Here is a 14,123-nt window from a genome sequence, read left to right on the forward strand (position 1 = left end):
TTTTCATTGAGCTCTTGATCTTGGAAAAATCTCACATGGTATCAGAACCTATATGGTTTCTTTGATTAGTCTTTTGGAGACATTTTGGAGGCTTCAATTTTCGGATTTGGGGACCTGCATTTTTGGAGGGCGTTCTACAGTGATTTGGACATCACGGTTGAGTCTAAGAGGTCGTTTCCATGAAAATTGAGTATAAACTCGGCCATATTTGGTGAAGGGAAAATTTTGCTTATTCTGGTATATTGTATGGATTTTGTAAAAATATATATATTTTTAAATTTCTGCAACCTTTATTTTCAAATTTCTTATTTCTAAATTCGCAGAAAAAAAATTTCGGGCTTATTGTAAAAATTTCATTTGAAAAATTTAAAATATATATATTTGGGGGGTTTCTCCCCCCCTGACCACCATACTCTGTCCACAGACTTGCAGGGTTTATTTATTGGGGGTACACCCCCCCCCCCGACCAGACATCGTACACGTTCAGCCCTCGTTTGTCGGTCTCCAATCACTGACGTCTCCACTAGTCAGCGCTGTCGTAGCGGCCCCCGTCTGTTTGTCGGTCTCCGATCATCGTCCAACAACCTGTCTTTCCTCCCACCAAGTCGACCTGCTCCTTCTATTGTTGGTGACCACCCACCCACCATCAATCAGCCACTATCTGTCGTGCCCCCAACGACCCTCTCCCATTGGCGACCTGCCTACTCCCACTGATGACCTGCTTGGTTTTCCTCCCACGTGGTCAACACATCATCTCGACCCCGCCACGTGCTTTGCCCATAGTTGTTGAATAAGTTGCCACGTGGGCCTTCACTTATCACCCACATCAATAGTCCTTGCATAGTCAGCACCACATAATCTTGCCACACAAGCATATGGAGAATATAGTCAGTGTGCCACGTCATAGTCCGTACTGTAGAAACAACCTATGCAGGGGGTGCGATGGCATGATGACGATCAAATGACCATCAAATTTAGCATCATGAAATGCTGACTTCAGCACTGCATCAGCAAATTTTGAATTTTTTTGGACCCCTCACCATTTGTTGTTTTATTTCACAGTCCAACTTTAGGAGGTCATATCTTGCTTATTTTTGCTCCTTTTTTTGTGCATTTTTTTTTTATTTGGGATTATTTTTTGTGCTCTTTGCAGTGGTGGATGAATTTTTTGATTTTGGCAGATAGATTTTTCACAATTTGGAGTTTTTTTATGACTGTACCTATCTAATCCTCAATTTTGCAACTTTAGAGTCTTCGTTTGGGGTCATACGACCTCCTTTTTAGGTGCCATTTTTTTTAAGTGCATAATTTTTTGTGTACTTTCATAATCTGCCATTAGTTTGTAGTGATTTTGTGTAGAATTATGCATTCAGTATTTGGTCATTTTTGGCCTATTTGGTACATGTATTTTGCTTGGATCTCAATTTAGATCACTTGCAATATTTGTTGGAGTATCTTATAGCCTATTTGAGGTAGTTGTAAAGTTTAAATTGGAAGTCCACCTTGACTTATTTTGCAAGTGGCCCATTGTAATCGCACTAAGTATAAAGTGCCAAATCATCATTCTAGGGGGGGTTTCTTGATTGAGTAATTTGGGGGGGTGTCTTGTGTGATTGTGCCTCTCTCTATCTTGTGTTTTTTTCATTTTTGTGCTATGGGTTCTCCTAAATTTACACTTTTAACTCCTCATAATTATGCATCATGGAAGATTAAATCATGGAGTAAACTAATGGAAAAAGGACTCAATCATTATGTAAATGGAACTATAACAGCACCACCTGATTGTAAGGCTGATCCTAATGCTCAAGTTGAATTGCTCACTAAAAACTCTATGGCACTTGGAACTCATAGAAATTATGTATCAGATGACCTCATTTTTCACATTGAGAAGTGTACAACAATCAAAGAGGCTTGGGATATTTATGACAAATTGTATGGCCAAGTTGATGAGATTAAGGGCTACAAGCTTGATATTGAACTCACAACATTGGATCCCAAGGATTTTGATATAATCCAAGATTATGTCACAAAAGCAAATGAGCTAAGAGAAAAGATTAAGGATTGTGGCATTGACAAAAAGGATGCTCAATTGGTTTACAATTTGTTGGACAAGCTTCCATCAGAGTATGCAGCCTTTATATATAGCTTTCACACCCATAGCTTAGCTCAAGGTTCCTCATACACTTCTCCCTCTTTTGATGCATTCACGGAGATGTTGATACTTGAGAAATCTAAGTTGACCAAGATGGGGATTCTCAAATCTTCAAAGTCACAAGCATTGGTGGCTAACAAAGGTAATCAAAGCAATCACGGAAAACACAAGAACCAAAAGCAACCTAACTCTACACCATAACAAGATGGAGCACAATCCTCCTCTCCACAACAAGGTGATTCTACATCCTCACCTAAGAGGAAATCTAAGGACAATCTTTTTTGTGCATATTGCAAGAAGTCAGGACATGATGAGCAACAAGAAGGATATTGATGAATTGAAACATCTTCTTGAGAAGAACAAAATCAGCCTACCTTCTAGAATGTCTACATCAGCTTATTCTTCTAAGGAAAAGGATAAAGGATAAAGGAAAGGTTCACTCTTTTGGGACAGATAAAGGAAAGGGACAAGCTCTTTGTGCTACTACAAGTCAATATTCAGGGAGATGACTTCTAGATTTAGGGGCTTCTCATCATATGGCATCTTCGTAGTCTACATTCTCTTCATTTGAGCCATACCACATGCCACAAATTTTGATGGGAAATCATACATGGATTTGATTGGGAAAGGATCTATTGTTATTGGGGATAACTCCTTCAATGATGTGTTGTGTGTACCCCATTTGACAAATAATCTCCTTTCCATCTATCAAATCACACATGGCGCAACACGGAAAACTATGGAGTTCACACCTAATTCAGTTATCATTAGAGGCTTGGAGACTATAGCTATCATTGCGACTGGGGTGGTTGATCATGCATCTCAATTGTACTCCTTTTCACACTTCGGTCCTATTGATGAGGTTGATTCTTCCTATGTTGATGATTCAGATTTTGAGGAGAATTGTGGGTACTTGAACTTGGGATTCTCACATGTGACCCCATTTTTGAGCCTTGCATTTCATCTCCTCCTGTTGATATCAAAACACCTATTGCACCTGATGATGCAGCTAGTGCAACAATTTTGCTTTCTTGTGATTCAGTGCAGCAGGATATTTCATGTCTTCCAACTTCACTTGATTGGGATGACTACTTGACAGACATTGCAGGTTTGTTTGTGGATTCCTACATTGCATATTTGGGAGACATCATTGATGACATTCATCTTCTCTTTGATGAAGATGATCCTTCTTTGATTGTTGCGAGGGAACACTCTGACCCTCTTGTGCATTCTCTACAAGATCATTCTTTTGAGGTTGACATGATTGTGGATACTTTTGTACAGCAGTTGGAGGAGGTCTCTTTATCTTTAGAGGAGACATGTGAGTCTTTGGATCTTTCTCTAAATTCTTCTCCACTAGATCTTCGAGTGCCTTTTTCAGCAGTGTGGAGCAGTTCACCTTTGGAGGGGGTAACTTTCAACATCGACGTGGGGACACTTGAGCAGTTTTTAGAGACTTCATATATCATGAGTTTTTATCCTACATCTTCCCTTCATGATTGGGGAGACTTCATGGATACACCTTTGGTTTTATTTCTTCCTAAGGGGAGGAACATTGTTCGATGTTCGTGGAGCAGTTTTTTCATTCAGTTACATTGTTCGACATTCGTGGAGCAATTTCTTCAGTCAGTTTTGGGCTTCTACCATTGGTACAGATTCTACATTGAGGGGGGGCTACCTAGTCTCTCTTCTTCTTCTCTCATATGGGGGGGACTTTTTCCTCACATGGGTTTTTCTCCTTCTCATACTTCTTGGAGATTTCTTTGTATATAGTTTTTATCTCTCTTTTGGGGGAGGGATTTTTCCCATTGGGTTTTCTCTCTTTCCTCGCTTTATGGGAGATTGCATTTGTATTTGTACATGGATACATAACATGGCCTAGTAGATGTAATCCATCTTGCATTGCTTAGTTTCATTGTAGACATAAGTGCATTCCCCTAAGTTGCACTTAAGGGGGGGTGTTGGTTTAATTATTTATTCATCCTATACATAATTACACTTTACTTAAGTTTACTTAGGTACATGCATATCATAGTAGTTTGTATATGAGACACCTAGGGAGATGTGCTACATTGGGAGTGTGTTTGTAGGAGAAATTCCACCTTTTATGGTGTGATATTGTTATTACTTTATCATATCCACTTATTGTGGAGTGATAATTCCACCTTCGGTGGGTGATCTACCTCATGTGGAATATTTTACTATTTCTCCTACCTACCCTTGCATCTTACTGAGCCACATGTCATCATTGTGTGCTCTCTTGTCTCCTAGCCTTGCCTTTATAAGAAGACTCATCTACATTGTATGTAATTTTTTATGATCTAGTTGATCAGTATTTTCTCTTGATAGAATACAGTTTATTCCTATCAATATTTTGTCTCTCTATTTTGTACTTTTATATTGAGCTCTTGATCTTGGGAAAATCTCACACCAATAGTATCCCATGAGGCCTTGTACAACTCACAAGTGAATCCATCTCATTCTAGAATTATTTTCTTCCCTAGTAAAATCCACTTTACAAAGATCGGTCTTGGTGATAAATTGGTCACGAATGACCCAATCAAAACTGGATAGTCAACAAGAGACCATATGCATTTTTTAAGGGCTTTATTATGCTTGAAAGAAATTTCTTGAGCATCAAAGACTTGTTCGTAATGTCAAACAAAATTTTAGAGAATGTTAGGAAGCTCCATTAAGTGTCGTTGGTCTTCTTTTATTTGTTCAATTTTCTAGGAAACTTCATAGGCTTGAAGGGATTGAAATACTTCCTTGGAAACCTTGTCGCCATTTTTAAACCATTAAAGATGGGTCTTTTATTTTTGCTTCTTAGTATGTATGGCTATCAATAATTTGCTTCTATTGTTAAAGCTTGACTATTCAAGGCTATAAAGTAAATTGTTCGTGCTTCCAACTCGATGGAGGCATGATGGAGCTTCATAGTAGTGGCCTCATATAAGTGGGAAACTAATAGCTCCAATTGTTGTACATATATGTGTGTAGGGAAAAAAGTGAGACTAAGTATGGAAACCCTAATCCCACTCTCATACACACTCATGGAATATGAAAGAGCCTAGGGAGGTAATGCACATCGGCTAACTCTTATGAGAAAGAGAGAGTCATGGGTTACCTCTTAGGTTTTCTATTCCTTTGTTGTAAATGAGAGAGAGGAATGATGCAAAATGCAATCTAACCCTAGAGAGAAAATAAGCAAGCAAACCCTAATATGAGAATGCAGATTAAAGAACAACTGATACACTTCTGAAAAGAACAGATCGGAAAGAAAAATTAGAGGTGCACTTGTGTCTAAAATTTGAGCAGAAATATCTGGGACCAAGGTGCCATGCCACTATCCTGATTCTGCAATTCTAGAGCTGCAACAGACATGAGGGATTCTGAGATCTGCAAAGTATTGTTTTGTCAAGTCTCATTGATAGAGGGAAGGACCATGGTGCCATGCCACTATCCTAGGTAGGACTAGGGCACCATGACCCCGTCCTTGACAAATTTATGCACTTCTGAGACTTTTGGGTGGTGTTGATGCATTTTCCAGATCTGAAACTGCCTTTGAATTCTTGTTTCTACACCTACAACTAAAAAGGGAAGGTTTGGGTGGCTATATAGGGTTTTGCCTTAGTCAAACCCCCGTGTTGATGATTTCCACCTCCACGAATAGTCGATAATGTACTGAAAATGTGTGTACAAGAACCTTGTGCATATGCAAGATCCTAAGAATGAAAGTAAACAACCTAGAGCAACCCTAAAGAGTAAACCCTAATTGCTTATAATTGATAAAGTAAATACTCTAAATCCACGATGCAAAGTGATCTAAAGCATGAATGTGAATCAAAATGAAGCTTATGCAAAGACATGAAAAGAACATGAAACTATACCCAACCCCAAGGGAGAGGTACAAGCCAATCATCACTCGGTGATCTCCTATTGTTCTTCTACATCTTCAAAAGGCCCCAATTGATAAAATGATGCTTGATGAATGTTTGGTGGATGAATGTTGAATTTTTTTAAGACTCCAAAGATCTACTCTTTTGTTGCAAATAAGGCTCTAATACTCCAAAAACCTGCTCTTAGATTCCTAGATTCCTAGAAGAAGGACCGCTTCAAATGAAGAAAGAGAGCTCTTAAGTATGAAACCCTAGATCTCAATTTCATGTTTAGGCCAACCTAGGATTTGAATTTCATGCTGATATTTTGGGGTTACGCATTATTATATCATAGGATTGTGCTCCCAAAATTTTGGGGAGAAAGTCACGGACCATGTGCGTTCTCGCCACAGTCAAACCAACTTTTCACCAAATTTTTGGGGCCATTAGATATGATGATATTAGAGTGTATCCCAAAGTTATAGCTGATTTTGAGATGTTTTGATATGTGAAATTGAGCCTAAACAGTCAAAATAAGACATAATTAGAGTTTATGATTAAATGATTAATTGAAAGAATAAGATGAAAAGGGGCACACTTAGGGTAAAGGGCCCAACTTTTTAATGTGTAAAGTGATGAGACATGACCTTAGATTTAATTAAATTAATTAATTAAATGCTTAAGGGGGAATGAGAAATGCAAGATGCAAGGCACACTAAGGCGGGTGCTAACCTAAGTGTGAAATTGTACCACCCTAGCAAGGGTGTACAATTTACGACACTACAGTGTGAAAGTGGGAAGTCCACTTGATGGTGTCATTCCACAATTGAATTGAACAAACCCCTTGGTGAGGATGTGACTTTAGGTTACAAATACATTAGATTGGGTCTCATGGGGGGCTTCAAGATATATTTTCAAAGAGGAGGGGTACCATCAAGAAAAAAAGTTGCTACAAGATTAATTGGAGTCTTTTCTTAAAGAATAGCAGCCACTACTTTTCAAGACTAAAAATTTGATCGAGTGAAAAAGGTTGGGGGCTATAAAATGCCCCACCATCTTAGGCTTTTTCTGCTTCCACTAGTTAATCATCTAGATTTTTCCAATTTTCATCAATTAATAATATTATTATTGTTTAATATTTATTTACTCTAGATAGAATTGAATATGCTAGACAATAAAACTCACCAGAGCACCAGCTTCCATAAATTTGGAAGCTTAAACTTTTAAGCTTTAGCTACATTGAAAAATTCATGGGACCGTACCACCTACTTTAAAATAATCTTAAAAGATATCAACAATGCTCGTTATTTTTTTCTAGGAAGTCTCCCTTCATGGGAACCTAGCCTTCTATATGTGCTAGAGAGAACTTATAACTTAGTAGTGATGTGTTATGTAAAAAAAAGCTTCTTTAACTTGACTATGATAGCTTACTACTGGATATGAAAATGGATTGGAAAGTGGTCCAAGGAAAACATCTAATAGATGTTAAACTATCCCATTAGGTTATCCTCTTAAGTCCACTTTCAACTTGATTGGTATCCTTAATCCATCTCATTGATTCATTCCCTCACTTCATCTTCAAATTCCACTTAACCTATGTCAAAAAAAACATGACAGAACAATAAAGATTTGTTAATATGTGGTTTCAATGGACATTAAGTTAAATGAAGCTTAGTGTGACTGTATTAAGGAACAAATCGCATTCCCATGTGCTCTATGAGATTCCACCACCAACTTGAGCTACTGAAAATTTTAAGAGGTCCCCAAGATGTAAAATTATATCTTATCGATAGCACATGGTGTGGATAATTTGTGTATTTCCTAAGAGGTACATCCCTAGTCCAAATTTTTGCCCATTGAGTTTGGATCTAGCGATGGGGAGTGAGAGGTTCTACAATATAGACCCAAGTTCAACTCCTATTGGTAAAAAGGTCATTTGTAATATTCATGGGGACACTTGGAGGAAGGGGTCACAATTGTTATCATGCATGGACTAAATCCCACCCCTATGCTTCACCATAGGAGCACCTTGAGATAAGATCAAATGTATCATATTAAGAACCAAGACCAATGCTATGTTGTTGTTGTTGTTGTTGTTGTTTTTGTTGTTGTTGTTATTGTTGTTGTTGTTGTTGTTGTTGTTGTTGTTGTTGTTGTTGTTGTTGTTGTTGTTGTTGTTGTTGTTTTTGTTGTTTTTATTGTTTTGTTGTTGTTGTTGTTGTTGTTGTTGTTGTTGTTGTTGTTGTTGTTGTTGTTGTTGTTGTTGTTGTTGTTGTTGTCGTCGTCGTCGTTGTTGTTGTTGTTGTTGTTGTTGTTGTTGTTGTTGTTGTTGTCATTGTTGTTGTCGTTGTTTTTGTCATTGTTGTTGTGGTTGTTTTGTTGTTGTTGTTAGTAAAGAGCCTTCAACCATAAGCATTACATGAAGACAAATCCATTCAAAGCATTATCAAAGAAGATTAGGACAAGAAGTTAGTTAGGAAATAAATAAATAAAACAAATATGATACTTCCCCATCATGCTCCCTATACTATGACCCTTCCTTGTCCTCCTCCTCTCTGACATCTCGTTACTACATGAAGTATGCCCTCAGTTTGAGCACTAGCACAAAAGGATGTCAAATGGAGGATGGGAAATTGTTGATGATAGTCAAGTGTGGATGTTTGAATATGTGAATGTAGTATTAGATGTCAAATAGCAATTCCAACTAGGGGAAGAGATAAAACTTAATACAAAGACTTCCTTCAAACAAGAATTCAAAAAAAGTAACAATGCATATGGATAACTCCTATGACCCCTAACAATGAAGGAAAGAGCTCTATTAATAGGGAAACTAAGGCAATGAAGGGTTGAGATTGATTGGGCTTAAGATGGGCTAGGATTGCTTGAGGATTCCATGATCCTCAATCCATGTTCTCTTCTTCAAAAAATGACATGTTGAGAAGTTTCAACAAGGGCAGACTTGAGAGGGGATGGACAAAGCCTTAAAAGCTTGAAGAGACATGAAGGTTACCATGGATGGTTGAGTTAATGAATAAATATTTTACCCAAGGGTTAAAGGAACATGAAAGGGTTATAGGGTTAGATTGGTCAAAGCCTTTAAGGCTTGAGGGGACTTGAGGGTTACCATGTATGGTTGGGTTAATGAATAAGCCTTTAACCAAGGGTTGGGGGAATGTGCAAGGGTTAAAGGTGGGTTAGATTGGTCAAAGACCCATGTGGGTTTGCTTGTGGAAGGGAGAAGTCCTTTAAGGCTTTGTAAGAGCCTTAAATATTTGAGAAGTGAGTCTTCCCTGATCCATTGTTTTAGCAATGTACAAACACTTAGAGGGTGATTAGGCTAATAATAGGGGTTTGGACATGATTAAGGGGAGGGTTAGTGTGCAACTTGCATTTTCTAGAAAGTGCAAGTGGGTAAGGGGATTTAAATTTAACCAGATACTTATTTAATCTAAATGCATTTAATTGTGAGGATAAAGGGATTTTAATAAATGCTAATTTATTTAAATGTCAATGAGGGGTTAATTGAACAAATATGCTTTATTTATTTAATTAATTGTCAAAATATGTTTAAGTGAGTTAAATCAAATAAATTAAAAAATTTATTTAACTAGCATACATGTATTTTAAAAAATCCAAGTAAAGTACACCGAGAGAGATCAAATTTAAAAAATTGGCATTAAATGGTTTAATAAATAACATAGCCTACTTGAAGGAAAATTCAAAATAAAAATATTTAACATTTGATTTACTATGACCTACATATATATAAATATTAGGTTTAATATATGTGATATAATGAAACCTAACCCTAATCATATATCCAATTCTAAGTCGAACCCTAAACTTAACCCTTATCTAATATTAAATCTAACCCTAGCAATTGAATCTAGACACTAACTCTATTTAAATCCTAGCCATATATTAACCCTAACTCACATATTTTTCTTATAACCATAATTTTACCCTAGCCCTAACTCTTACCGCACCCTAATCTAACATTAACCCTAACTCTGGCCTTATTACCTTAATATTAACCCTAATTAAATTCAAACCATAATCATTATTAAAACTTAATCCTAACCTTATTTGAACCCTAACCCTAACTTGAATATTTCTCTTGAAACCTTGATTGAATCCTAACCATAATTGAAGCTCTTATTTCTAATTCTAATTCTAACCTTAATTGTAATTGAACTATAACATCAACTATTTTTGAGCCCTAACCATAATTTTACCCCGACCTTAACTAAATCCTAACTTAATTGAATCATTGCCCTAACTCTAACACTAATTAAACCCTAATCATAAATAAATTATATTGATAACCTTAATTGAATGTTAATCCTTATTTGAATTAATCCTAACTTTAACACTTATTAAGCCACAATTCAAGTTGAACACTAACCTTAATCTTAGCCAGGTAACCCATTGAAAACTCATCCTAATTTAACCATAATCAAAATCCTATCTCTAATTCTTATTCTAGCCTTAACTTTAACCCTAGTCTAACATTGGATCTAACCCTAATTTAACCCTAATGCTAACATTGTTTAAACCCTAGCTTGAAATTAATACTAACCCCAATTTAACCCTAACTCTAATTTTAGCTCTAGCCCAAATTAAAACGCAACCATAACCGTAATTCAAACCTTATCATAAATAAAATATTTTTCTCTTATTGAATCCTAACATTAACAGTAAACCTAATCTAATATTAACCCTAATGTTATTGAAACTTATTCATAATCTAACCCTAACCCTAGTCCTAACCCTAAGTCAAATATTTCTTCTATAATCCTAATTGATACCTAATCTCATTTAATCCTATTCTAACCTAACCTTAACCCTAACATTAACCCTAATTGTAATGGCAATCCATATTCTATTTTTAATCTTAATTGAACTTGAACCTAAACCCTAGTGCAACCTTAATGCTAATCGTAGCCTTGATACAAAAGTTTATTTTATAACTTTAGCACTAACCCTAACCCTAAACCTAACCTAATGATGTAAGGCATCAATTATAACAAGTTTAACAAATGTATTGTTAACCATAACCCTAATTGAACCCCAACTTTAACCCTATCTTTAACCTTAACTTTAAATGAATCATCACATCAACCCCACGCCTAAACTTGATCTTGACCTAAGATTTCTCCTAGAATCTTAATCCCAACCTTAATAAACTATGACCCTAACCCTAATTAAACCCCAACCCCAACCACAATCTTGACCTTAACCTCAAGATTTATCCATTAAAAATAAAATATTTTCTAATCTTTTATTTCCATTAAAAATAATTTCATATTCTAAATCTACATTTAAAGGCAACTTTTTATTGTATTTTTCCTTTTTCTTTTTTACATGCAAATTAATAATATTTAATTTCATAAATATTTAAAGAAATACCATCTTATTTGACTAAATATATGACCTTTTAATCAATTATAAAATTTACAAGAATAAATTAAAATAGATTTTACATTAAAAATTGTAAGAAGATAACAAATATATTATCACCAACAATTTATTAAACATTCATCAAAAATCAATACATTCATTGTATAAGTTACAAACATTTTAGAATTTATTTTTAAATTTAAAAAGCCCAAATCGTGTTAGCAAATAGCCATAGCCATAGCCATTGCAAACTTAAACATGAATATGAAGGCACATAAACCCTTCTGCATGGAAAATATAACAACAGAGCCCTAAGAAGATGGGTGGCTTGGCTCCAATGTTTGTAATTATCTACAAATAAATTCTACTCCAAACATTGTAAGCCATCCTCCAATCAGAACTTTGAAACACCCTTTCATATAGAAGATTGCCCAATATAAGTTATGATTGCACCAAAAAGAATAAGAACCATAGTTGGTTCCGATCTGTACGGAACAATATCAAGACCTGAACGAATAGACGCGTATCTTAGATGTATATGATTTTCCATGCACAAAGGATTTCAGATTCACATAATCGTCATGAGAATAATGCAAAAACCTCCCAAAACACTTATTGTGCATGTATGAAATGCAAAAGACATGGTTTCTAAAAATATTATTCTTACTTTACTTTTGATTCTTTCTTAAATTAAGAAGTAAATCGACTGAAAAATGAGAAAAAAAATCCAAATCTAAGACAATAAAATAAAAATATGCTATCATTACTAGTTTGATATACACACAAAAATTTTAACCTAAAGATAAAATGTATGATACAAGGCTAAAAAAACACATTTAGCATTGAATGAGAAAAACAAATAAAAATAAAAGTAAACTATACACAAAATTCAACTTCACGAACATGCCAATAAAATAATCTCTAAAATTTATTATATTTATATCTATATCTAGATTTTATTAAAATTGGAGTTCTTATAGAGTTTAATAATAAATCTATGAAATTTATATCTACATCTAGATTTATTAAAAACAATTTCACTAGCCATGCAAAATATTTACAAACAAAATTCAATCATGTAGATCTTGCCTGCTCTAGCCGACTAAAGGTTCATGTGTTTTGGAGATAAAACAAAATCGAACTACAAACTTTTTTGGGTCTCAAGAGTTCAAAGTCTGTATGGACATCAATTTAAGCATACAAAATGTGATAGCAACAGCAATGGTAAACATGCATGCAAAATTCTATGATTACATAATCACAGGGGCTTCACTAAGTGAACCTAGGTTATATCACATGCGTTCATGGCATACTAAAGAATCCCCCTATTTTCAAAAAATATTTCCCTAGAATCCTTTTTTTCCACCCCCTCCCAATACACAACCTGAATTAAAAGCCCCCCTATTTTTGCCCAATATTGCATTTTTTCATAGCTCGAATTAAAACCTCCCTATTTTCACTAATAGACAATATATTGTACCCTCAATTATGGGATATTAAACCCCCCAATATGAATGCACATGATATGATATTTCCCAACCAGTGACGCCCCCATGTACATAATATGAAGAAAATAGATTGCTGAAAATCAATATTTTTCAAACAACAACCTATGATAATTTACCTGTTATTAGTCTCAACTGATGAAATAGAGATTTTATCTGTAGTAAAGACCAATTTATCACTACTAAAAGTGAATAGTTGGTGCCTGCATGTGTTCAATGGAGATATGTAGGTGATTGTTTCCCTTGCCATTTTTATTGTAGATCATTTTTTTCTACCTTCGTCACAAACAGGTAGGTTTATATTGTTTTAATGGCGGGTAGGTTTTTATTGTTTTATGGGATTTCAATTGTATCATTTTGTTTTTTAACGAATGAGAGAATGAGAAAACCAATGCAAGCGATGAAATCCTTTTTGGGGGGGGGTGCCACTGTATCATTTTTTCGAGCGATTTGAAAATATTTTTCAAATCTACTTTTTTGGGTTGTCATGTTTTTTTTTAATGTTAAAAAACAACAAAAGCAATTTTGCAGTTTTTTTTAATTTATTTTGTTTTGGAAATGTACAAATTGACAAATTGGTTGACGACTTAGTATCAACTTAAATGACTTTCATTTTTATTGATGGATAATCTTGCATCTTTATGTAAGCCTAGTACGCCTCTCGGCGTAATTAATAGAAGAGCATAGTTAGGATGAATTAATTAAATATTAATTTAGTTAATAGTTGATCATTAAAAAATATAGCATTTATTTAATTGAGTGGACGAAAATAGGTGTCTACATTTGCCCCTCTTTAAGATGATGTGGTTTATCACATCGTTTCAAAGAAAAAAAAAGTAAGCATGGTGCATGCCCTAGCATGCACTAGATTGGTGGTTAGATATGCCCCCTCAAGAGATGGGACAAAATTTCAAAAATTTGAGTGATCTCTCAAATTTTTTGTTTAAGAAAATTAGGCATGGTAGAATGGAGGATTCTGGATTGAATGGTGGAGGAGAAGGGTAAGTAGGTAAGTACCCTTACCCTAGGTCATGTAGGAGATACTGTGCAAATGCAATATTGTGGTGCATTTGATTGATGTTGTACAATTGATCAATATAGTCTTGGCGCAATTATTTGGACGATCTAGTGCAATTGGTTGAACTGCCCCAATTTTAGTCAAAGCGTAACAATTGATGTCATTTTTCA

This window comes from Cryptomeria japonica, chromosome 9, assembly GCF_030272615.1.
Source record: "Cryptomeria japonica chromosome 9, Sugi_1.0, whole genome shotgun sequence".
NCBI classification, from domain to species: domain Eukaryota; kingdom Viridiplantae; phylum Streptophyta; class Pinopsida; order Cupressales; family Cupressaceae; genus Cryptomeria; species Cryptomeria japonica.